Source organism: Microtus oregoni, unplaced genomic scaffold (genome assembly GCF_018167655.1).
Source record: "Microtus oregoni isolate MIOR12 unplaced genomic scaffold, Mior012 000019F_ref0000042, whole genome shotgun sequence".
Lineage (NCBI taxonomy): Eukaryota > Metazoa > Chordata > Mammalia > Rodentia > Cricetidae > Microtus > Microtus oregoni.
In genome coordinates, this window is record NW_024543078.1 from 23221341 (window position 1) to 23247933 (window position 26593).

At 45.7% G+C, this 26593-nt stretch overlaps 1 pseudogene; it reads left to right on the forward strand.

Annotated features, from left to right (window-relative positions):
* The first annotated feature begins 7456 nt into the window (after positions 1-7456).
* Positions 7457-26593, forward strand: part of LOC121459257 — a 49121-nt pseudogene continuing 29984 nt past the window's right edge.

The following is a 26593-nucleotide window of genomic DNA, read 5'->3' on the forward strand; positions in this document are numbered from 1 at the left end:
GCCCAAAAGCAACTTTTTTTTTTTCCCTAGTGGTTATATAGACACAGAGATGACTGCAAACTATCAGCACAGGTCCTGCCTGGCCTCTGTTCAGCATCTTTGTTCTGGGCTCGGTAGGACTGAAACACGCAGAAGCATCCCGCGCAGAGCAGATACAGCGGGGCTGGGTGTGGCTTGGAAATCAGGCCATCCCTGGAAATGACACACCACCTATAATTAAGTTAAGCCCTGTGTCAGTGCAGATTTTCCGAGAGGGCTGGAAATCTCTGAAGAGTACAATTAGAGAGCTCTACTCCTCAACAATTGAATTTCCCACATCTTGCTTTAACTTTCAAGACATATGCGAACGCTAATGCCTATTGTTATATAGAGAAACGGATGGGGAAATTCCAAAGCAGGCTCCAGAAAATAACACAAAAGTCTCAGCCCCTCTTCCACAGGCACCCTCCCCCCCCCACACACACACCCTAACTGGTGCACCGTTAGAGTGCACAGTTTATGGCCTTAACAACCAGTTACATTCTAGCCTTCCTCATCTGGGCTCCCTGTACCCAGGCAGGCTCCAAAAACAGCTGAGATTCATGCTGGAGAATCTGAGTTTCTTGGTAGCTGTCTCCACATCAAAGGAGAATTCCCTCAATGGCTTGAATGTATGCTCCGTGAGAGGATTCAACTGCACTGCGGGCAGGCAAAGCCAAACATTAGGCCCCACACCAGGCTCATACAGTTACGTTTCTTTGTCTTGCTGTCCCATGAAGAGCTCTGACTCTTCCCCCATCACAGCTCTGGCTTCTGCTTCTTGCTGTAGAATGTTGTCTGGTTCATATCCCTCCATTGCTGGAAACTTCCTTAGTGCTTTCCCCCTGACTCCCCACTTCCTCCCTGTCCAGCAAAATGTGCCCCCCCATGTCCTTGGTTCTTGTTCTTATCAACTCATCTAATTAATCAACTTCAGCTAAATTATTAATACTGGAAAGTAGTTTAAAATTCTAATTCAGTTAAAGAAGAACTCACACTACCAGAGAAAAAATGTTTTTATCAGCCTAACCAGCCCAGGCTCTTAGAGACGAACTACGAATTTTGAGAGAAATAGCTTAAGTTGTTTCAGGTAGAGGGGTAGGTTCTGGGGAGACAGTTTCAGTAGGAACACAACACTTTAAAAGATCCTTAGAATGGCCCTGATGAATCGTTTAAAGACATGTGTGTTTTGTTTCTGAGAGGAAGAGAAAAATGAGTTGGGTAGAGAGGTTCAGAGGAGGGAAAACGATCAACATTTTGTGGGACAAAGAACCAGTGAAAATTCCGCACTGGGATGGGGCAGAGCAGTCCGTAATGAGAACATCTAATATTGGATTTTAAATTATGCTCATTTTACGCTCTTCCCAACCTTCATTTGCATCTGCTGCACACACACATGCTTTCTGTGAGCAGGGTATGTGTGTGTTGTTTAAAATTCTAGGAAGTAATAGATTCTGAAAACAAAGGCTTTCCCTAGAGTGAGAGCTAGTGCGACTTGGAGACTTGGTGTCACTAAAGCGTTCCTTCTTACGGGAACCACAAAAGAACGAAGGGTCAATTCCCCTCTTCTCCAAGGCTGCTCACTCCGAAACAGTTACCTCTGCCTCTAGGGCTCTTAAAGGTGTGGAAGAGCAGTATTAGAACTGGAGGGTACACTGAGAGTTGTCCTCTTGTCTTCTCTTGGGTCAGCTTCTTATAGGGTCCAGATACATTCCCTATGAACCAGATTCCAGTCAATGCCCTTCGTCCACACTCCACTTGAATGTGTAAACTCAGCGACACCCCATCAAAGCCTGGGCTCTTTCCTTCCCACATGACCCTTTGCTGTCTTCTCAGTCATACAAACCAGAGCCCCAAGGAGCCCTCATGCCATCTTACTCCCCCCCCCCCCCCCCGGTTTTCCATATATCCACTTCATCACCAAATCCTATTACGTTTTACTTCCCAAACATCTCCTAAGTCCACCAGCACTTACCGGGTCTCTTCCTATTCACCCAGCCCCAGCTTCTGCTGCTAGATTCACTATGACCAAACCTCTCCCTTTAGCGGCTACTACCCCTAAGCCTTTCTCTAGATCATTGTCTATGCTCTTTCCCCCGTTCCCAGTTAGATGTCCTCAGAAGCAGGCTCTGGGCAGAGATCAGTGTACAGAAGTCTCTTATGGAGTGTGGTAGTGAAGCGGGGGTAGTGAGACTCAGAGGGGAGAGCTGAGCTTAAGTGTAATTCAGACGCCTTAGCCAATGTTGTAGCTTTCTGAAGTTGGGGTGACGCTTCAGGGCTGTTCTTAGGTGGAAGGGGTCTCGGCTGACCTTCATACCTCCAGGCTGAGCAGCATATCAGCCTCAAAAAGGAGCAGAAGTTTGGTGGTTTGTAGGGTTTACTACCAAGTGCTTTCTTCAGGCAGGATTCCCAGCTACAGGGAGTTCCCAGCTAGACAGGATTGCCTTTTTTAAACAGGATCTATCTGGCCTGGTGACTTTGTCAATTCTGATCATGTCATTTTTTTAAAAAAAATAAAATCCCTTGGTGGTATTTCAATATCTATTAAGAAAAGCTTACATGGTTATATGATGTCCAAAACTGTCTGATATGACCTCCAGCTGACCTTTCCATCCTCATCCTCATCCTAGCAGCTTGCTCTCTGGCCTCTATCAACACACACCTGTTCAGAGTTTACAAACTTAATTGCCTCTTCCCACCAGTGGGTCTGTGTGTGCTCTGTTTCGTCATTTGCAGCGGCTGCTCTCTGTGTCTGTGCCACCTAGTAGAATCCTCGCTCCTCACTTCCAAACAGCATCCTGACTTCCTACTCACTGGCGTCATCCTCACAGACTCCGGCATGAGTCCCCTCGTGCACATCTGTGTGCACTCTTTGCCCTTCTCGTGTGCGTCTGTGTGTGCTTGCTTGGTGCTTGGTCCAGATCCACGCTGTCCTCCGAAGGGCAGGGCTGTCTGAGGCTCCCATTGTTCCTCATAGCAAGGACTCAGAGAATTGGTTGAGCAAGAGCAACAGCAATGATAAAAAAGAGTTTCCGTATTCTCTGTCAATCAAGATGGAAGAGATCGTAGCACCGTGGCCAGAGTTCCCCAGCTGCTTGTTTCTAGGGGAGGCTATTTAAACACCTGCGCATTTCTGTGGTCTTGGTTTATTTGTGGCCTATTCACAAATAAGTTTTCAGCTATTATTTTGGCCGCCGCTTCAGCCTCCCTCTCCCTCTTGAACAGGGCTATTGATGTATCTCTTCTCGTACTGACCTGTATTCGTTGTTTTCATTAAAACTGTCATTGACTTTGATTTCAAAGAGAAATATAGAGCAAATGAATGAATTACATCCATCCACATGAGTCTTTTTTAAAAAGATGCCCAAATCATCTTTGGCTATCTTTATCAGTTGATCGTACATCGAGTGGCAGGTATTTTGTTTGGTTTTGTTTCGTTTTTTGTTTTCCATCTAGATGCCCAATTCCCACCACAAGGTTCATGTTTCGTGGTGTAGAAGGTGAGAGAAAGGGGCGGGAGGAAGGAGGTGGAAGCATCAGGCATGCTTCTGGGCTTACATTTAGAGAACAATGATTTGGAGCCCTGTGCATAATTCACCTGTCCGGCTCTACATGCAAATGAGAACATCCCGACTTGTTCAGAAGAGTTCCGTAAATAATGTTATTCATCCCCTAGAAGCAAGCCATATTTTTACTGGACTTTTTCCTTCAGCCCTGCATTACTAATGAGAATATATATTTTTAAACTCCGTTATTTATTTCCCTTCTGCTTAATATTTCAATCAAACATACATTTACTATATTAATCATAGAACACGATAGTTTTAAAACCCTAGAAATCATTTTAATTGAATACCTCATGTCTATTTCATCTGAAGTTAATAAAACTTTTCAAAACTTCATTGTGTATAATTTCTTGCTGTAGGACATTCACCCCCACGTCTCTGATTTTTTTTTAGATTCTGTTTTAGTAAGATGTCTTAATTTTATCTTAAAATCAAAGATAGAGTTTTATGTTAATGATATGAACCTGTTACTTACCCAAGTGCTAACCACAAATAAACTAGGCAGTCGCGTCTCCCTGACCAAAAATAATTGGATTCGCTCAAAGTACATTTTGAAATAAAAACATGTCCATTGTTATCAGGTATCTTCAGATATGCACACAGGAGGGTCAGGGAGAAAGTTCTGCGAGACAGTCGAGAGTCCCAGAAAGATGGATAGGGAAATGAGAGATTGCACACGGTACCAAGTGGCCTTTCATTCATTGCTTAGGCTAGAAGTCACTTGCTCTGACAAATATGGACTTAGGTAGTATGCTGTTGGCTTTGTCAGCTTGATACAGTGTAGAATCACTGGGAAGAGAGTCTTAAAAAAGAGCATTATCAAGATGATCCTGTCCAGCGCCATGTCGAGCTGGGTGGGCAAAGAGACCCCCACACAGGCCTGGGGTGGACTGCCCTGGGCTCTGAGGAAGAAGTACATTCCTGTCCAGCACCATGTCGAACTGAGGTGGGGGGGTGGTGGTGGTGGAAGAGACCCACACTCAGGCCTGCCTCAGTTATGGAGGAGGAAACAAAGCCCACCCGGTGCCTTGCAGTGCTGGGTAAGTGGGCACTGTTATGGGAGCTAATGCACGGTGTGTTGTGGGGAGGGCAGAATGGTTCATTTTGTGTGGACAGAGACAAAACTAAAGAGGCGACAGCAATGAGGAGCAGACTGAGGTGCTGACTTGATTGCCACCCAGGGCTATGGTGATGTCTGGGCCTGAGCTGCTGCTTTGGCCCCATGCCTGGGTTCATGCCCCTGATGCAGCCACAGACTGTGTTGATGTCCATGGCTCCAAAGGTGGAGAGGATAAGGCTGTACAGAGTTGGTCCCGCCCCACACTGGCTGCAACCAGGGAGAACTGGTCCTGCCCCTTCACCAGCTGAAGCACTCAGGAGTGGTGCGGTGGTGGTTGCGGTGAGGCAAAGATGACCTCTCCTGTTGCCCCTACTGTCTCCAGCTGGTGAGGCTGCCGGCCCTCTTTTTACCAGTTCCAAACAGTTGGGAAAGCAGGCTCTCCACCTCGTCTGGGTAGCACAGCAGAGCTGACCCTGTTGACGGGCACTGGTGAGCCGCCGAGAACACAAGCATGGGAGATCCGCCTCTGCTCTCATAATAGCCTGGAAGTGGGGGGGCATCTGAGATGCAACACTGGGAGAGCAGGCTCTGTACCTCGTCTGGGCAGCACAATAGAGCCAACCCTGTTGGCAGAGGTGTGTGTGAGCCAGCTCTGAAGCTGGGAGTTGGGAGAGCTGCCCTCACTACTTTTCTGTCATATAGTGGTATGGGTGGGATAGAGATGCACCTCGTTATCCCTCACCCCTCACCACCTGTGACAGATGAGGGAGCTGACCTCCTGCTTATTACCAGCTGCAGCACCTAGGAAAACGGCCCTGCTCTTTTCTTGGGCAGCACAGTAGAGCTGGCCCTGGTGACAGAGGCACAGGGGAGCTGACCCTGTTGATGGGGAGCCGGCGAACCACCCTGAGAACGTGAACACAGGAGATCTGGTGCAGCCCCTAATCTGTCATATGGTGGCATGGGCAGGGGACACACACACACACATACACACACGTACACGCACGCATGCACACATACACACACACTGCCTGTAGGAGGTAGGAGAGCTGTCCCTGCCCATCACCAATTGCAGGACTTGGGAAATTGGCCCCACACCTCGCCTGGACAACACAGTAGAGCTAGCCCTGAAGGTGTAGGTGTGGGAGAGCCCACCCTGAGGATGAGAAAGCAGACCTGGCCCTGCCCCTTGCTCATCAATACAAGCAGTGAAGGAGTAGTGGGCAATGCTGGAGAACTCACCCTTTGGATGGGGTGAGGAGGACTGGCAGGCTGACTATCCCTGAAACTACCCAGGCCCAGAACCAGGGTTCTGAGTTGGTCCATCCCAACATTCATCCCATCTATGATTTGCTGAGCACATGAATGGGCTGGTCCTGCAGACCCAAAGCAGCAGGATCTCCATGATGGGATACCCAAGAGGAGTCCCATGGAGGGTCCAGCAGTGATAGTGTAGCAGAAACCAGAGGCCTCCAACCATACCAATAACTTTACCAAGTGAACACTTGCAAGTAAAGATCTATGGATAAAAGGGTTTGCTTGTGACTCACTGCGTCACAAGATTTTTCTTCTTTCTTTCTTTCTCTTATATTTTATTTTATTGTGGGGGGAGGTTACAAGGGGGGAAGGTAGATACACAGGGATAGGAAATGATTGGGATCAAGACACCTGATGTGAAAGACACAAAGTATATAGTAAAAGAAATGTAAACAAAAGAGGGTTGTAAATATCAGGTTGGTTTGTGGGCATGTCTGTGGGTTGTCTTAATTGTTAACCTAGGTGGAAAGACCCACCCTGAGCCCTGAACAGAGGGACCTGGGCGAAGGCTGAAGAAGCCTACCTGAGCAAAACCAGCCAGAGGCAAGCATGGCTGTGTTTCTTTTCTTTGCTCTTAACTGCGGATGTGGTGACTCTGGGCTTTGAGTCCTTGCCTTGACTTCCCCACAGAGGGACTGTGATTTGAAGTTGTAATCCGATAAATCCTTCTCCCCAAGATGCTTTTGTCAGGGTATTTTATCCCAGCAGCAGACGTGGACCCAGGATGGGGGGGAGGGGGGGGACAAACGAAGGAATTCACTGCAGCCTGCACCTCTGGTGTTCCTAATATTTAGAATTTTATTATTCTTTATTCTCAGGTAGGAAGCAAGGAGTAGCTCTTGTGTTAGTCCTTTGATTAGAATTCAATAGCTTTGTGGTCTAAGGTGGAGAGAACTGTGAATTAAGCAAGTTCGGTCTCAGGAACAATTAGCACATAGTGGGTTAAGGCTTCTCACATGAGTGTCCAATTGGCTGGTGGATTTTTTTTTTTTAATTCAGTATGTCGTGAACAGAGGCCTTCACCTGTGGCGCTCTTTCCATGAACACGTTTTGCCTGGCCTACCTTGTACAAGGTCAGCACGACAATTCCTCTTGAGAGTACCATCCAAATCCATACCCGTTTACCAGAGTGAGACATTTTTTCGTGCTGAAAAGGGAGGCGCTACACAGTGAGGACAGCGGATGGGAAACTTAAGCCTCGGTGGCAAACAGCACAGAGGGTTGGCCGCTTCGTCGCTAGTGTAGCTGAAACTCCATCTTGTTTGCCCCAGAGGAAATTTCTTTTCCTGACAGCTTCCTTGGGAAAGACTGTAATTCCTGTTCTGTGTTTGATAGGGGCTTATTTTATGATCCCTCGACTCTATTAGGTCATGTATCTGAAGTGGTGAGGAGCGCTGAACTACAGAATGCTGGCCTGTGTGACCTTAGGGCCACCTTATGTACCTTTGGTGTGGCTCATCATCCTCTCAGGCTCTGAGACAATCCTTGGACAGAGATGCCAAGCTTTGCACAGTTCATGCGACAACTACCTCCTGCAGGGACAGCATTTACTCTCTCAGAGACCCATTCTAGGCTGTTGCCCCAGCCTGGAGTCTCTGCCTCCGAGAACGTAAGAATGTCAAAGAAGGCCACCATAGAGGAGTGTCAGATCTGGCTTTCTGATACCTCCTCGGTAAGACAATAAAAGAAGCCATCTTAAGAAAAGACACGGCCAGTGGTGTGTGCCCATCGCATTATGGGTCATTCCCTAAGCAAATTAGAAGCAGAGAAGCTGGCTTGGGGCTGCCTTTCCTAAAATTGGATAGTCTTGAATATCAGAAAGATCAAATCATAAAATTTAAATTTTAAGGGCCATTTTTACTCAGGCATGGATGTGACTATTTTGCTTTCTTATTGAGTACAATATTGTGAGGTTTCTTCTACTATTGGTTTTTACCATGGATCTCTGCCTCAAGAAGGAAGCCCTTTAGTGGTCGAGGCTTTTCTTGGGCTAATCACGGAAACTATTTCTTTAGGAATTTTCTTCTCTAGTGAATCTTTTATTTGGAAATGAGCACAAAGGATGGGTTATTGAATGGCTATTCAGCTATGGTTCAATAAGCAAAGAAAACAAAACAAAAATCAAGCAAGCAAACAAATGAATGCCCATTACCAGTGGCCACTCAGGAAGATGAACACAGCACACGGAAGACAATTAACTTTCTGCTAAGACAAAGTTCATCAGCCTGGAGCTCTGGGACAATGGGAATGTATTTTCCAAATGAAGCTATGAAAAGAAGAGAGGAAATTAGGAAGCATCTTGTTTAATATTTTCTGTTGAGGAGGGCACACAGGTTGTTCTATGCTCCGGGCACCAGATTTGTTAGCCATGGAACAAATACCTGAAGTTCATAAATTACCTGAGCGTTTCCTCCTGGTATGCATGTTTGCTGTCCATCATCATCGTGTCAGACAGAGTTTTGCATCTCTAAGTATGCTTTGAAGACTGTTCCCCTTTTCACCGTCGAGTCTTTGGCAAGCATTTTCATGTCCATTGCCTGCAGAGTGTGGTTATTTCAATCAACTATGTCATATGCTTGGATTCATACATAATAAATCCTTTGAGATGGGTCTTTCACTGAGTAATGTACCTTGAGACTTCCTCCATAGCTTTTCATGGCTTCCAAAGTGAATTTCCCTGTAGAGGATTTGCCATCTGGCTGCCCCGGAGTTTATCCATTCACTTGGTGGAGGCTCTTCATTGTTCCTAAGTTTCCGCAACTACAAACAAAGCTTCTATAAACATCGATGTCTTGCTTTTTTGTTTAGACATTTTCAGTTCCTCTGGGTAAACACGATGTACAATTAGCATATTATATGGTAAGGATGTGTTTAGTTTCGTGAGAAACTGTCAAACTGCCTTCAGAAGCAATAGTTTTATGACCAGCAGTAAACAAATGTTCCTGTGGCTAAACATCCCTGCCCCAATCACTATTGTTGGCATTTCAGATCTGAGCCGTTAAGGTAGGTGTCTAGCAGTAGATCACTATATATTTTAAACAATTGTATTTTCTAATCTTCTCTGACGTTCACGCGAGATAGTAATCTAGACATTTATATTTTTCTGAAGATACTAGACATGGAGAAACCTTTCATGGTTCTGCTGCCCAGAACATTCCAAGCAACAGCAGGCGCTAGAGAAAGAGCAAAGGTATGGTGTATTGGCTCTGTGAACTGGGAGGTAAGATCGCCTTCATTCCATCCTCACCCTCCACAGACAAGCAGAATTACACTGCCTGTTTTCGTTGATCCATGGAAACACTATCCAAATCTCTTTGATCCAGGATAATGGCTGCAAAGATTCTTTATCCACCCCCACCATAAACATATATTTAATGTTAGCAGGGATTCTAAAAAGACCTGCCAATATCTGTATTAATCCAGACTCTGTCTTCAAATCCTTCCCATATTTGGCCTCACTGACCTCACTCTTCTGCGGAGGTGAGAAAAGACAGGACTGTCCCTGTTTGGTAGAGAGAGGCTGTGATGGCACGGAGCTCTGTCTATCTTTTTGTGTCCCCACAATGGCAGAATCAAGGGAAGAGCTGGGGTCCTCTGTCGGGCTTTCCACACGCCTCACTGTCTGCACTGTGCCAAGCCCATGTTCTTGTAATCCTTCCTTCTGGAAAGGACCTGCATGAAAAGATAATGTTAGTGATCTGCAAGGTGAAACAGCTAGGGCAACCACTGGAAGTCCCTGGAGGTGTGTTTATGGAGTTTCAGAGTTGTGTGTGTTATCAAATGAGACCGTAGGTTTCAAAAACAAATATTGCGTTGATTTCAGTAAGAAATCAACCTAGGCTCCTTTGTTTGCACATTTGGTCCCTGGCTGCTGACGGTGTTCGGGAGGTTATGGAACCTTTAGAAGATGCAGCCTTGATGGAGGAAATGCATCATTGGGGGTGGGCTGTGAGAGATGGTCAGACCACACTTCCAGAGCATTCCATCTGCTTCCTCCATGTAGATGGAGATGTGACCACTTAGCTTCCTGCTCTGTCCCCTTGCTCTCTACTCTCCTGCCCTAAGACTTTCCCTCTAGGACAATAAGCCCTTCTCTAAACTGCCTCTGGTCAGCAATTTTCATTACAATAGTTTTTAAAAAGTAAGTAATGTAAGTATTACTGGCATGGAAATTATTCCAAGACGAATTATAGGACATTTCATGTAAGCATCAACAATGTGTGGGGGTAGAAGGTTAAAGCAGAAGAGCCCAGAGAACGGGGCAGGCTTAGAGTTTGTATTGCTAATCATTGTCAAGTATTGTATTGCTAGTCACTGTCAAAGTCTCCAAGCAAGAGCAGGAGGATGACTCTGGTGGGTAAAGGGTTTGTTGTGCAAGCATGAAGCCCTGAGGCTGATTCTTTGATGTCCATGTAAAAGCTGGGAGTGGTGACGCACACCTGTCAACCTGTCACCCCAGCGCTGGAGGTGGGGTGGAGAAAGGTGTGCACCAGGGGCTCTCTGAGCAGCTAGCCCAGATTTGGTGAGACACCCTGTCTCAAAAGATTAAGGTAGAAAGTGATAGAGAAGACACCCAGTGTGGACCTCTAGCTTCCACAGCTGCACACACGCACTGGCTGGTACGCTTGCATACACACAAAAACACACGCGTACAACAGACACGGACACAGTGATCCTGATCAAGAGATTTCCTTTTTTATTTCTCATGGGCCAGTTTCCTCATGAGGTCCGGTCACTCTGCACACATTGGCATAATTTCTGTAACTCAGAAGTGCTAAGAAGAGGTAAAGAATGATAGACGGCTACACATAGTAGGTACTTACCAAACATTTATTGTACTAAAAGGGCCATTCCACTGCAGTTGATGGCCATTATACATGATAACTCCTGAGATGATATGCCAATAATTATCACCTTAATGGAAGCGGCTATGTGAATGAACCTGCTGCCGGAGTTACAGAGCCAATAACACCTTGGAAAACCATTGTTTTTCAGCCCCGAGATGCCCGAACTCGGAATGCAGTAATGAACATGCAAATTCTGGCTAACATCCAGGATGGGTTTTTTGCTACTTGGTAATATCAGAATGCCTGAGTAGAATTTTTCTGTTTAAAAGCTACGTTACAAAGATCTACCAAGGCAGATTAAGTATGTGTCTTTGACAAAGAATTAGACAAGTGTGGAGAGCCAGAAATACCAGCGCAGGTGTTGGTTATTTCTGTGCTCTTCATCACCAACAGAGCCTTTCAATGCAGTACAAAACATCATGATCATAAAAGGCAGTTAGATGGCTGTCCAGCGGGCAGTCGGTCTTCATCAGTAAGAAGAGGTTAATCTGTAAGGAAAGTTAAAGTCTTACTATCTACCCAGAAACCTCTGCCTAGTCTGTGTGTACATCCATACAAGTGGATGGATATATATATATATATATACATACATATATATATATATATATATATATATATATATATATATATTAGATGATTGCAGTAAGGAAGTGTATGGCCTCTGTACCATCTTGGAGCTTCAAGTCATTCTATCTTGAAGAACATCTTGCTTGTAAAACGGTTTCCTGTGGGGGCGGAACTGCGTGGCTCTTCTTATCCTCTGTGAGAACTTGTCCATCTCCATGTGCTGTGAGGGATGAACAGGCGCCACTCATTGCTATTGCCCACTTAGATGAACTTGAGAGCCAGTCCCTGGCTTCTTGAGAATATAGTCTTATCACCCTCTTGACATTGCTGCTCTTAAAAACTACTAAGCCCTGTTTTTCAAAATCTTCATGCATGTGACATGTGTGTGCATATGTTCATATGTATTCCTATGTATGAGCAGGAGCATGTGTGCTACGGCACAGGTATGCAGGTCAGGGGACAACCTGGAGTTTCAGGCTCCACTTTCCACCCTGTTTGAGACAGGGTCTCTTTGTTATTTGCGTTGTGTGCACGTAGACTGTGGCCCTTGAGCTTGTAGGTATTCTCCTGTCTGTCTCCCACCTCACTGTAGGAGCAGAGTACAGATGCAGTCTGCCACACCTGGCTTTGCATGCTTCATGGGGATTTGAACACAGGTCTTCACACTTACACAGCAAGTACTTTATCCACTGAGCCACCTCCTCTATATCAAACACATTTGAGTACAAGTTGGCTTAGAAATAATGGTCCATGACAAAGGCTGGCTGAGGTACTATAGCCTCCTGGAGGCAAATACAGGTCCTCTAACTGGTCTTGGCCAGTTGGGTCTCCCTACTGGGCATTGCACCCTCTCTCTAAAGTACAGGATAACTTCATCCCAAGCAGTTGCTTGGCGGACAACCTGAGTACTCAGAAGGCAGATGGAGACTGTACTACTTCAGGAAAATGCTGGGAGTGGGCTCTCTTCCGACAGTCATGACCTCTCTAGCCACGGGTTTTTGGCTAGGTTTGCATTACTCAATATTCATCCTTGCACCGTAGATAAGTACAGCTCTCAAATCATCAAAAAAAAAAAATTCTTTCTACAGAAGACAGAGGCTAGTAGAGAGAGTCACAGCTGTAAAGGTTCAGAAGACAAGTGACCGGCTGTGGGATGCCCAGCCCCAAATGGGACATCTATACCAACTATCATAGCTAAAGCTTAGGGACACAGCAAAGAGAAGCACATCTCTGTGTGAGCCTGACCATCAGAATGACTGCCGGGTGATAGCTTCTTCTGACTAGAACACAGACACTGCTCCCATGAATTCTCAACAATAGGGTCACCCACATAAGACATGCAAAGACCAGTAGACATGCCAAAGTGGATGAAGGAAACTTTCTCAAGACCACTCTCCTAGATGAAGAACTACAGGCAGTCAAAGGCTGCCAATAACAGGAAAATCAGTTTCTTATTTGTTTTCTGGGAAGAGACCTCAATCCTAGGTGGTCAGACCTAAACATATGCAAATAAGGGCAGCACTAATCAGACTCAGGCATATGTATGTAAAACAAAATAGAGAAAAGACCGTAAATTTGAAAGGGAGCAGTTGGAGGGGCACTGGAGGAGTTGGAGGGACAGGGATTAGAAATGGCACAAACACAGTGTCCTTGTATATAAACTTCTCAAAACCAAAGGAAAACAATTAAAGGGAGCTTGAAGCTAAAGGCTCTGACACGTGCCTACAACCCAAGCTGCTTTCAGGCTGAGGCTGGAGGACAAAATGTTGGAGGTACAGGCTGGTAAAATGGCTCAGGGAGTGAAGTGTTTGCCACAGAAGCATGAGACTGGAAGTTTGAGCCTCCAGAATCCGCGTGAAGCCAGGTGTAGTAGTGCACAACCGTGAGCCGAGTGTTCCTGTGGTGAGATGGGAGGTGGAGAAGGGCGAGCTTTGGGGCCAGGTAGTCCGGCATTTGTAACAGAGAACAAGAGATTTGCTCTCAATTTGTTTTCTATTGTTGTGATAAAGCACTGACCCAAACCAACTTGGGGCGGGGAAGATTTCTTTGGCTTGTATGTCTCAATGATAATCTATCATGGAGAAAACCAGGGCAGGAACTCAAGCAGGACCCTGGAGGCAGGAATTGAAGCAGAATCCTCAAGGGATGCTACCATGTCCCCAGCATTTCAATACTTTAAAGATCTGCTATTGTGGGTTGTTTTCAGCTGTCTTTTTGAATTTTAATCAATATTTTCATGAAACAGTGTAGTTAGCCCATACTATGGCCTATATGTGTATATCTATCCTGCTATTGATATTTTAATATCATAGTTCTAAGAGGTGGTTAAATGTTCTTATTGTTCTTACATAAAAGGCTCAGAAAGTGTTTCTGTTCTTTCTACCATGAAGGTACAGAGGTGGAAATAACCTCGTACAGTTATAGATACCTGTTTGAGTTTTTATTATGCCAATGCAATACCTGAAACTGGGTATCATTATAAAAAAGAGTTTTATTTGGTTCAGAGTTCTGGGGGTTCAAGAGCATGTGTCTGAGGTGGAGCAGCACAGGTTAGGCTATTTTGTTATAGCAACCCAAAAGGCTGGAGACAGCTGGTGATAGTTACTGCTTCCTTATTTGGCAAAGTCAGATGTGACAAGCATTCTCCATTCAAAATGATGACCTCATCTGTGAAATACCACCATCTGCAACCTGAACTGCCCAGTCTGAGAAAAAGACTTTCTTCTTTAACATGGGGCAACAGCATCACCCAGCATGCCTTTCCCAGCATGCCTCAGGTGCAAGCCCTGAGCTGATCTCCAGAGGGGAGGACAGGGTAGATAAGATTTTTAAAAAACTCTTGCAGATTTTCTAATTTATGGGCAATAGGAGTAATTACTTTGGGCTTTCCAGAACTACCTTATTTATCAAGCAAGACGCATCAGTTTGGCGAGTGGCCATTCCTCCGTCACCACAAAAACTGCCAAACTGTTCACACATCCAGGACCAGCACAGAGAGTGCTCTGGGTGTTAACTTCCAAACCCAAGCTGGTGTCTGTTTGCGTTTTCTCTCCTCAGCAGCCCACACCTGCTCTACAGGGAAAGCAAAGAATCACTTCCCACAGTTTGTCTTCCTTCTCTCTCCTGCTCACAGTTCTTGACCCGAGGCGGGCCATGGTTCCAGGGCTACGTCTGACCCAAACCATACAATATCTGGTCTCTCTGGTTTGGTCTTCTCTGGAATTGTAGCCAGATTGAGGCAGGCTTGCTTCTGTGTGCATTTATTGATTTTTCTTCTCACAGCTGAATCGCTTCAGTCGACATACACCCAAAAGGTCAATAAATCACACATTTTGAAGTATGTCAAAAATAATAAGGGAAGTGGAATCTGGCAAGAATCTCTCTAGTGCCACCCGCGATGGAACCAACTCATCCACATTTACTGGTCATTGTCACGGACTCCCAGATATCAGCCATCAGCCGAGGACAAGCGATTAGTGAGAGAGTTCCAAGCTGATGAAGTATGGTGACATTTTGAGAAAAACAGGACATCCCTCATTATTGGAAAACCCATCCGTGCACAGTCAGCGCCCGCCTGCGCATGAGCGTTTCTGCTTCCCTTCCTTCCCTCCCCGTGACCCTGAGCAAAGCAGCTTCTATCATTAGTAACATGTTTGGGATTAACAGCGTTGCTGTTCTGTTAGTATCTCTGTCTTTATCCAGGGAGGGGAGCCGACAAGCGTTCGGTGGGTTACTAACAGACCTAAACAGTGCCCAGGACTGAACACTCACGCGGGACCCAAACGCCACGCCAAAGCTTCTCTAGTTGCAAGGGATGCGTGTGTCCTAGATAAAAAAAAAAAACAAAAAAACGGGCTATCCCTTATGATTGGGGTAGGGACATTTTAAACATGCTAAAGCTCTCATGGCGGGTTGAAGAATCCCAGCATCCCATCTGCTCTCAGTGTCCTTTCAACAGCTATCCTTTTAAGTGTCACAAGAAGTGGCATTTGAGAAGCGCTGACAGCCACTCTCGGCGCCAGGGGCAGGGGCTAGGCCCTGAAAGGGGCTGGAAGTGTGGGAGGAGGCTGGCGCACAGGGGATCCGTAGCTCAAGGTGTTGTAAGCAAGCTTTTTCCAAGACAACGAACATTGCCCTAAATCTCAGACCAGCAGACAGTACGATGGAGAAGCCTAAGTGTAGAAGCTAAGAAGAGCCCTACCTGATGGCCCCATCATGGGTCGGCCTTGTATCCAAGTGCCCGGCCCTTAAACATTTTCTTTTGTTGAGATGTAAGCAGGGGAGGTGGGTGCTAAAAAGGCACATTCTAGGCGCGTACCCACGTCCGCCATCTTGGTCACCCTATGGAGCCGCTTTAGGGTGACAAGACAACGGTACCTTCTCAGTGATAGTTCTCTGCCTCTTAATTTCCCTGTCTCCCTGTCACAGAGGCAGCACCTACGTGTCCTGAACAAGAGTTTCCTCGGACCTTCCGACACTGAGCTCAAATACGAACTCAGGACTTTGCGCTAGGGGAAGATTCCAGGTTCGGATTAGCCTGTCTTCAGCCGCGCTCTCAGAACTGTCCTCCTTAGGGAGTGAATGAGTTTTCGCAGTTTCTCCTGGACCGTGTGTGGCTTTCCTTGGCCCTAGAGTCTTTTGCTGTTTTTCCCATAGAGGAAAGTATGCTCCAGCCGTTAGAAGTGTGACTTAAGATTCCCGTATTCAGCCCAGGTAACCATCGCTGGGCCAGGCAGCCTGGGCTGCCCAGGTCAGGTGATCATGAAAGCTGTGTCAGGCAGAGAAGAGGGAAGGAGGAGGAAAAGGCCAGACTGATGAACTGGGAGGCAAAAGCATCCCAGAATTTTGCTTGAGTGGGGTCCTTCTCATTTCTGGTCCGTGGTGACGGAACTTGGCAAAGTTGAAATTTCAACACATGGTCCTGGAGGATTTTCTCTGATTTATGAACTTTTCATCTGAAAAAGCCTTACAAAGCAATTCGAACCTCTTTGCACCGAGAGGTGTACTTAACAAATCACTGTGGCGAGAGGAATAAAAACGGATGACTTGGCCGAGCCACCACGTCTAGGCCAGACCTTGGGATTGTGCCCAGGTGCGTGCGGTCCCTTCGCAGCTGGACCACAGGCAATGTGCCACCTTCACACACGCTCCCAATCTTTAAACCCAGCCACCCGCTCACAGTGTTCACCTCTGGAAAGGATTGAGAGAGATCTTTCTTGAATCGGGTGGAAGTCGACAGAGTTCACTTCCGCCCTTTTGGGTCTCACCCCGTCTAGCAGCCTTTAACCTTCTTGGTTGGTCAATCCCTTTCTGGTCCCTTTAGTGACTGTGGGGTGACTCCACGAGACCCTGACTACCAGGTGAAGGGTTGCAGTTTACATGCCGTGGTCTAACCCCTTGAGTCAGCAGACTCTCTGTCCCTCCCTTCTCTGCCCTTCTGAGCTTGAGGAGACGAAGATGTATGTGTCCCTCTGGCTAGGGCCCAAGACAAGGTGCAGACTGAACCTGCTGAGCTATACCCTTTTCAGGTTGGGATATTCATCCTGTCAAGATGAAGCAGGACTCAGGTGCCCACTAAGGAGTGCCTTTCTGTTCTTTCTTATGCCCTTCACTTTATCCAAGGTATGTGATGCTTTCCACAGTGTGTGTGTGTGTGTGTGTGTGTGTGTGTGTGTGTGTGTAGATGCGCATGCTGGTCTCCACAGGTGACAGCACAAAGCCTCACACCTCACAGGCCACAGTGTTAGACACACTGGCACGAGAGGGTGAAGACACGCTCACTTTCTGTCTCAACTCCCCCGGGGAAGTCTTGAGTCTTTCCTGTCGGATTTCCGCATTTTCTTCTCTAGTGCTGGAGGGACCACTCGGAGAAGGAGGACCCCCCCCCCACCACCACCACACACACACCATGTTCTTCTTTTCTCAAGAAAGTCACCGCCTGCCTCCATCACCCTCCAGGAGTAGGACTCTCTTGCTAGCATGCATCTCCCTCCCAGGACAACACAGAGCATTAACTCTGGAAGGAAGAGAGCTGAGGTAGAGAGGCAGGTCCCCAGGCTTGTATTATGTCCTGGTGCTGACCCAGAGTCCTGTCAACAGAGTGAGGCTGGAATGCACGCGGGAGGACAAGTGGGTGATACATAACACGGGCGCTCCCAGAGCACAAAGTACTGACACACTAGCTCACTCTCTCCCAGTGAATCAACCCTTCACACTAAAAATAATAGTTGTTATTTATCTGAAATTCAAATTTAATTTGGCATCCTATATTTTTAGGTACTCATTCTATCTGCATTACTCTAATGTCTTCTGGAAAATGCCGACATTTACATTTGTGGAGCAGTGCTTTTTTTGTGCTTCAGGCTGTCAGGGCAGACAGGTTATCAAAGCCATAGCTAAAGAGCGTGCTCCTTCAGGTAGGCATCCATATTGCTGTTGTATTCACCTGGGAACCTGTTCAGAGCCAAAGAAATTCAGGATCCTTCTCTCCTTTGTCTTCACATTTGGTGCCCATCAGATAAGGATCATTTTTTTAAAGCAATGAGCACACTGCAACAAAAGGTGTTAACCCAAAAATACCTCCCATCTAGTTAGACGGCACGCCCACTCTGAGTGACCTCCAGAGTCAGTAGCCAAGGACGGTTTCTGATTTGCCAACTCCTTCAAGACAAGACTGAATAATTCTTTATTAAACAGAGTTGAAAATTGCTCAACTTCCTTCCCAATCTCACCATGTTTTATAGTGGGTTGTGGACATTCAAATATTTGTCAGCCTATACGTGACCTTGCTGTGGGTTCACATGTTGGTGCCTGTGTTAAGAGCTTCCCAGAGAGGCCAGCAAGAGGCAATGACAGGTTTCTGAGTCTGATGGCTTCTCTATCTGCAGTGAAGAAAGGAACTGGGCACTTAAATTATTTTATGCATATGAGCGGTTTGCCTGCATGTACATTGTGCGCCACATGCGTGCCTAGTGTGGGTCCAGGGAGGCCATAAGATGGCACAAATCCCCTGGAACTGGACTTACAGATAGTTGTGAGCTAGCAAATGGATGCTGGGAATTGAACCTGATTCCTCTGGAGAAGCAGCCAGTGCTCTTAAGCCCTGAGCCGGCTCTCCAGGCCAGAACTTACAGAAAGACACTTCATAATAGGTGAGTCAAAGTCACCAATCAATGGCTGTGGAAGCACAAACACACTGGCAAAGCAAAGCATGGCTGCACCAGGTCATTCAAATCACCTTTAGGAGGGTGAGGAGAGAACCTAGTGCCTACAAAGTTCTCCACTCCGATAGAGAGTTTGAAAAAGAAACGGCAGAGAGTAAGCCACAATGGTCCCCTGATTGTAGGTTCCCACTGTCCCTTCTGCAGTGAGAACCCTGCTCACAAGGTGGGACCTGCTGGTTTCCTGTGCAAGCAGCTCTAGGGCCTTGGGGACATCCTGAAAGGCTGTCTCCTGCTTCTATTGCAGGTGAACTGCTCTCAGTGTCTGGCAGGCAAGTCACCATTCGGACACCTGACACAGAAGTACATTTGCTTTGTTTGATAAGATGAGTATTCCCACGATTCAGATGGACAAAGTTCTAGAACTCACTGCAGCTTGGAGGATTAAGTTGTTGTAAGGAGGATTTTGCTGAGTCTGAGGGTAGGAACCTAGGGATGTTGGCAGAGAACACTGAGAGCCTGTGGATGCTGTGGGTAGAGCTATTCTTTAAAAGATACACTCATGCCCCCAGATTGTTGCTGACGTTAGAGACGATGGTAGAGGAAAATTGTATCCTTTCAGTATGCCTGAATTTCTTCTAAAATTCCTTCACCCTCTCCCCGAGGAGAACTTACTTGTAAAAATAGTGATGTCAGAAGTCACTGGTTATATCGGCCATCAGAAGAGGTCACGCTGCTGGTCCTGGCTGCAGGACAAGCCTCCTGAAAATGAGTCTGCATCTGTTTCTGTGAGTTCTCAGAGATGAAATGATGGTTTTTGAGGAGGAAAGGAAGGGAGCAAACTTGGAGTAATGGCTAGAGGGGAGATAGTGTCCGCCATGGGCCAGCTTGGGTCTGAGCTCAACCCTTGCCTCAGGTCATAACTTCGTGGGCTTTTTCCACAGTGGTACTTATTGTTGTGGCTTAGCCTTATTTTCTTAATTAATTCCCTTAATTGGAGGGAAGGCGCGTATTTGGATGAAAATTAGGTTTTGGACTTCTTTCTCTTGAAAACATAAAAGATTTCTTAATTTTGAGTCCCCACTTTACATTCTAGATGATGAGAATATTTGCCCACTGAGCGGAGGCTGCTTCTGCCACTCACTCCTCTTTCCTGCGGCTCTAGCTCAGGTTGGCCTAGAATTAACTCCTGCAGTCCACTAACTGTGGTGATCCTCCTGCCTCACTCAGTCTCCTGAGATCTAAGTTTACACCTGTGAGCTTTTTCTCTTATGTAACTTTGTCTTCTCAGTTGCAGATTTACCAAGCTAATGCTGATACCATGCTGGGTTCACCCGAGTCCTTCCTGTTCTAGTGTCTGATGCCTCTTCTGCTTCTGATGCCTAGGTCCAGTTGTCAATTTTCATCACGGGCACTGGCTTCGACTGATTGTGTCACCAGCCTGCGTTCATGGGTATCTAAGCTTCCTATGCTAGCGCAGGGTGACTAGGTTTATATCTAAGTAGCTGCTTCAGTGTGTCCCAAACATCTGAGTTTGCCACTTGCTACTTTGAGGGAGCCAGCTTCTCATGCGACTCTCCAACAAGAATAGTTCCAACAGGAATGGAATGAGAGCCTGCTCATGGTGGCAGTACAGTGTGTGTTTTTATAATTCTGGATGGGAACCAGGGATGGTGGCAGAGCCCTGAAGAGGCAGGAGAGCTGCAAGCTCAGACACAGTCTAGGCCACATAGCAAGGCCCTGCCTCAAACACAGTAACCTCTATATGGACATGGTTTTCAATACTACACCTAAGGTCGCTCATTAAAATAGTTGGTGATCAAACTGAAAAAAATCTTCCACCTATTCCTAAAGCAAAGAAAGGTCTGTGAAAAGCAATCTGTGGGCTTAGCATTTCTGAGGATCATGCACAATCTGGGTTAATACATTATAAATTAGTAAGCAGCCAGCAGAAAGCATAGAGTATGTCCACATCAAAACGTCTTAGAAAAAGTGCCAATTTCTTTCTGACATAGACATACTCTCTGTAGGTTTCAGGTTGGTGTTCTGGCCTAACCCCCTGATCTCCTGCATGACATAGGTCCCTATCACAATCTAAATTTCATGACTTTGTCTAGAAAAGAACAATTCTGATCTTATTTTGACACTGGTTTAAAAATAATTGTCAATAAGCTTTTGTTAACAATTAGAAATATATATATATATATATATATATATATATATATATATATATATAGAGAGAGAGAGAGAGAGAGAGAGAGAGGGAGGGAGAGAAGGGGAAAATATATATACCAGTGATCTACGTGAACATTTTGTTAAGATAGCATCTGCTACAGTGACATGGACAATAGTGGTACTAATCCTCCTTCCTCTTCTACATCACCTTAGACAAACTCAGGCTCCACACAAACCACAGAACACAGCAGCTGAAGCTGATGGGCCATGAAGTAAGAATGGGTTTTATGTCTGTTTTGCCTTTTGTATTAACCAAGTGGAGAAGCTGACTATAGGGGAGACTCGAGCACACAGGACCGTGATGAATCACATGACCTCCTTGACTACTCCCGATGCTGCCCTTGTCTCTGCTTCCTGGCCTGGTCACCATGCAGACATTGCTCATTGGGTTGACTTATAGAAATTATAAAGTTTCATCTTTGAGTCTCTGTTGCTGGCTTTTGGTTATGTGTAGCTTTCAAACATCTGCTTTTTCACAGCAAAATGGGAAAAAAAAACAAAGAAAGAAAAGGGTTGGGGAAGAGGAAAGAAGAAAGCGAGAAATCTCTTAAAGCACTGTTTAAAGGCCAAACTGATAGATCTGGCAACCCTCGTTGTGGCCGAAGTAACCAGCTTTACGGGGGCAGCATGACTTCACTATTAAAGAATAAACGCTTTAATATTATTAAACACATCATAGCAGGTTTTATAGCAGACTTCATAATAAAGTTAGATGTTTCAGTATCAAAAGGCGCACACATTGCTTTAATGGTATCTACATGGTAGGGATTGTAACGGCCTGTTATGACATCATCTGTTAGGAATTTACTCTGGATGCTAGGGAGGGGGTTCAAAAGCACTTTCTAATACGATGCCACGCACTGTAACTATATCTAATGACAATTGGCCAATTATGAAGCAGGCGGTTTCAAAGAGCTTCACTGCTTTAAGCTCTAGTAAAATGTTAATGGGGCTTAGCGAGAAGTCTCCTTTTCTTGGCCACCATTCCCCCAAAAAGCCAAAGTCTTGTGTGATTCTCTCCAGCCCCTAGGATGTACACAGCTCCAAAGGCAGTTGCGATCATTCTGACCACAGATGAATGGTTCAGGTTATCTGCAGAACCCATTTGGGAGTCAATGTTGAGACCTAGTCAAGATTTAGATGGGCCATTGAGTGCAACTGAGTGACTACTCTGTCCTCAGAGGCCTCGGGAAACATGGGATAGACAGGAAGACTGATTGGCCTAAACCTCCTCAAAGGAAAGTCTTGGCTGGTGACAGTCACATTGAGTGACCTCAGAAGAAAACGTCTTGCTATATGTAGTTCCAGAGGTGGTGTGAGACCTCACACTCAAGGCACAGACTCATTTCATGTGGGTGTTTACTCTCTGGGCTACCTACTGCCTCATCTTGCCTTCTTGTCTTAGATTTAAAGCATCATATGGCAGGCACGATCTGCAAAGCTTCTTTCTACCACCTTGCAACTCATGAGCACTGCAGGCAATCATGTGTGGTCCAACCCTGCACTCATTGTCCCAGGTTCCCAGCAAAGGCCCTTTCCCATTCTCCCACATTGTTGTACCCTCAGGCTCAGTTGACATCAAAGTCAAGACAAGATGATTGTGCTAAATGACCACACTGAACCCAATAGCTCTTAAAGAAAAAGGCTTCTCTACTGATTACAAAGAATTCTGGACCTGAAAGAGGTTGAGGTTTAATTCAAATCCTAGGACTCCAATTTGCGGACAACCCATGCTATGTGAGTTCAGAGGACACTAGGACTTGACCTTGGGGATGAGTTTGAAAGTGGACAGAGAGGTTACTACTGATGCTTTGAAGTGTTTTGATTTTCTGCAGAAAGGCTTCCTTCCATCCAAATTATTACCTATCTTAATCTGTCTGTCTCCAACCAAAGCAAAAACTACCTGTGATTCAGTTCCACAGTAGTTTACTAAGATGTTCCAACTGTTGCCTCCTTCAAGCATGGCATATTGTGGAAATGTTCCTGGAAGGAGAGGACTTTTGGGCTGGCTTCTCCAGTGAGGTTTCTTATAACTGTAAGGGTCTGGAGGCAGAGAGAGAGAGAGAGAGAGAGAGAGAGAGAGAGAGAGAGAGAGAGGAGAAAGAGGGAGGTGTGTAGCGAGGGGCAGGAGAGCAGAAGAAAGATGCTGGTGGAGCAATAGTAAGAGATGGAAAACTAAAGCTAGCTAAAGCAGTTGATGAGAAAGGGATCTGCGCAGAGCCACTGGTACCATACAAGCTTATTGTGTGTATGCGCATTAGATAGCAAGGTCACACTGTTGAGACTATTGGTAGAATAGAATAGTCAGTCTCTGGTAGGGAGACTGACCGCAGCCTCTTGCCCAGTTCCCCTCAGAGTTCCCTCCCCAGCTCCAGGCAACATTTTCAGCAAGTCCACCAGCGTTGACAGAAGGAATACAAACTTCTAAAGAGTTACTCCATGGTTGGCGCATGAGTTCAATAAGCATTTGGTGAATAAATGAATCAATTATGTAGCTATATTTATGTCACCATCTCTGGCCAAAGTCTTCTCAACTGATCTCTAAGACACTTGAATTTAACCAAGCTTTGGAGTTCTAAGCCCAGGAAGTGTGGAGTAGAACGGATATGTAACTGGAACTTCACATTTGTGGGATTGTCCCCAGTTGAAGATTATTTGAGATGGCTAGTTAGAAAGGTTCATATGGAAAATGTCCATTTGAGCCAACTCTGGTGTCACCCAGAGAGCAAATGGGAATCTCAAGAGGACAGACAAGCCACACTTTGGTGTGTAATCAAAGACAGAGGCAGGGCATTCAATCAAGCTTGTAGTGAAGATGGGTTAAGAATTACAGGTTGCAGTTTCCACTGTGGAGAAGAGGCTATGAGCAACGGCAATAGAGAGACAAGGTGTAGATGCTGTCAGTGGAAGCCACCAGCCATTACTGCTCCTAAAAGATTGCTTATTGCTGCAAATGGGGCCTGGGATAGAATAGACCCAAACCAAGAGTGTAAGATCAACAGGAAGTTGCAAAACCAAGGTGTGTGTGGGGGGGGGGGGCGGGGGAGTGGTGGTAGAACAAACCACTAGCTTACTAGTTGACTATAGTGGAAACGAGCACTGATTTTAAAAAATTGAGCTGGCTGGAGAGACGGCTTAGCAGGTAAAGATGCTCGCTGTGTAAGCCTGATGACCCTGGTCCTATCCCCAGAGTTCCTACAACCAAGGAAGGAGAGAACCAACCTAACAAAATTGTCTGCTGCCTTCTGCATTTTTGCTGTGGCAGCAAACCCCCTAGCACGTCATGAACACTAATAATAATAAATAAAAATTTAAAAGTTGGGGACTGTGAAAAGTGAAACACTTCGCAGCAGCAAAATCCAAGCAAGCCGGACAGAGAGCACCAGCTGAAAATGTCTCTGCGTAATTAAGAACAAAGTGAGCGTATCTTGTTTGGTTTTTCTTTCTTACTTGCATCATTTGCTATGATTGAGTATTGTATGCAGTTGATGGAATTTTGCACTAAAACAGTGTTGATTGCACCAGAATTTCCTTATGGTCCCATGCCTCACGCATTAAGGCATTTATAGGGTGAGGTACCCTAACATGCCTATTCCTTCATTTACAGTTCTGTCTTCCTCATTATTTCTATGATGGAGTCAATGCTCTACCATGTACATACAACACACACACACACACACACACACACACACACACACACACACACACAGAGAGAGAGAGAGAGAGAGAGAGAGAGAGAGAGAGAGAGAGATTAACGAAACTGTTTCCAGACACATGATTCCAGGAATTTTTATGTCTTTGTTATTAGCCCTTTGATAACGTTTTCTAATTAAGTCAGTGTGCCATGCAGCCAAAGAACAGAGTTACTTCAGAATGTCCTCATATGTTCCATTTTGTGGTACAGCTTTGCCCTGAAAGCAAGACAAAAGAAATCAGTTTCAGCTGCTATCAGAAGGGCTTAGGTTAGCCTGAAAGAACTCTCAGACTTCGAGAACCTGGCTGGTTTGCCTTGTGGGAAATTTAAAATCCTTATCTCTGGAGAATTCTAGAGACGGAACGTAAAGGAGGTCTTCACATGTGGGATCACCTCGGTTAATATAATCAGACCCAGCAAACCTTCTCTGTGTCACCGTGTGAGAATGGCCTTCAGTCCCACATCACTTGCTGCATGGTCCCATGACTTGGAGCACTTTCTTTGAACAGTGTGGAAGACTAAGGGTTATCTATCCAATATGACTTCCTCCCCCTCACTGGGAAGAGTCTTCAAATTCAGGTTGTGCCGTGTGGTTCTGTTGTGGCTCCACCATTCATGTAGGGGCTGGTGAGGCCATGCTAGGGAATAACTTTGGGACTCCATGAGCAGAGTAGTTGTGGTTAAAGGCAGATATGTTGGAGCAGATTGCCTGTGTTTGAAACTCAGAGCAATTCCTCGTTTGCTGTGAATTTACACCAGCTAAGCCTCTTCATCAGTTTTATTACCTTTTTTCCATGAGAATAATCTTATGGGTTTCATGGCAAGATTTGGTAAGATAATAAAACATCTACATTGAATAAGATCTGGGTTACGACCAACTTTCTCCAGATGTCAGCTAATGTTGACCTTAACAGATCACCTGAAAGGGAAGGCTATAGATCTGGGAACTGAAGAAGCCATTGAGGGATGGTCATCTACAACTGTTGACCTGCATAGAGTGGACTTCCGGAAGGTGAAAGACGGATGCAGAATGCACCAAGGAAGAGATAGGAGTCTTCTGAGGCAAACAAATGGAGATGGCCCCGTGACTTTTCAAGGCTGTCCAGCCCTACTTGTAACTTGTCCTGAGGCTCACTTTACTTTATCCTGACCTCTACTCTGCTTATGGGAAACATTGCCTGGGCTTCCCCTTGTTTGAGTTCCCATCAGGGTGGGATGAAGATCCTTAGCGAAGAGATTGGGAATGACCTCAGTTTCCACTGAACACAAATGCGGAAAGAAACAAAAACCACCACAACAAAGAAAAAGACAGAAGAAAGAGAAAACTTCAATAGAAAGACTCTGAACTGTATTCTCTTTAGGGCTACCTCGTATTTCTCAAAGTAAGAGATGTCACCATTTTTATTTATTTTTGACTTTTGAAAGACCACTCACGATCTCCATTAACAACTTCAACAATAGGAATTCATTTTGCCTTCATATAAAAATGACTTTGGAGTCGGTTGAGCCAAATTCCCCGTCTCTTAACTCAGCTTCATTCAGCATTCCAAGAAATTGTGCCCTCTTCCACAGGCTCTGATGGCTGGGAGAACCCCGGCAGTGGCGTGAGGTATAACCTCATACGTTATTTGGTATTTTCCACTGTCAGGTCCAAGCTCATAGACCCAACCTGCTAAATCCTTTGACTTAGTCATGAATACTGACACATATTACCATGCCTCATAACACATCTTCTAAAAGCTTTCTGAAAAAGCCGCTGCGGGCAGGTCCTCCAGCCTCACCACAGCCAGCGTCACTTTTTCCCTTCTGTGCCTTGGCTCTGGGTTTTCAGAAGAGACGAGACTTAACCACCCCAAACAAAGCCTGTTCACTAGGCAGCTGGGGGCCAGCGATTAGCTCACCCGCCAGAAGGTAGGACCGAGTTGTCTGGGGTTGCTTCCAGCTCTGCTTTTCCCTCTTCCAGAAGTTCTCCCCTTTCTCTAAGAGCCCACAATCACTTACCACCAAATGAAGGGGCGGAATTTGTTGTAAGAGTGAACTATTTAAAACCTCATTTAAAGATGGTCAGACCAGTTCATAAATCATGTCTCCACACGGAGAAGGTCATGTGTTGACATATTTAGCAGCCG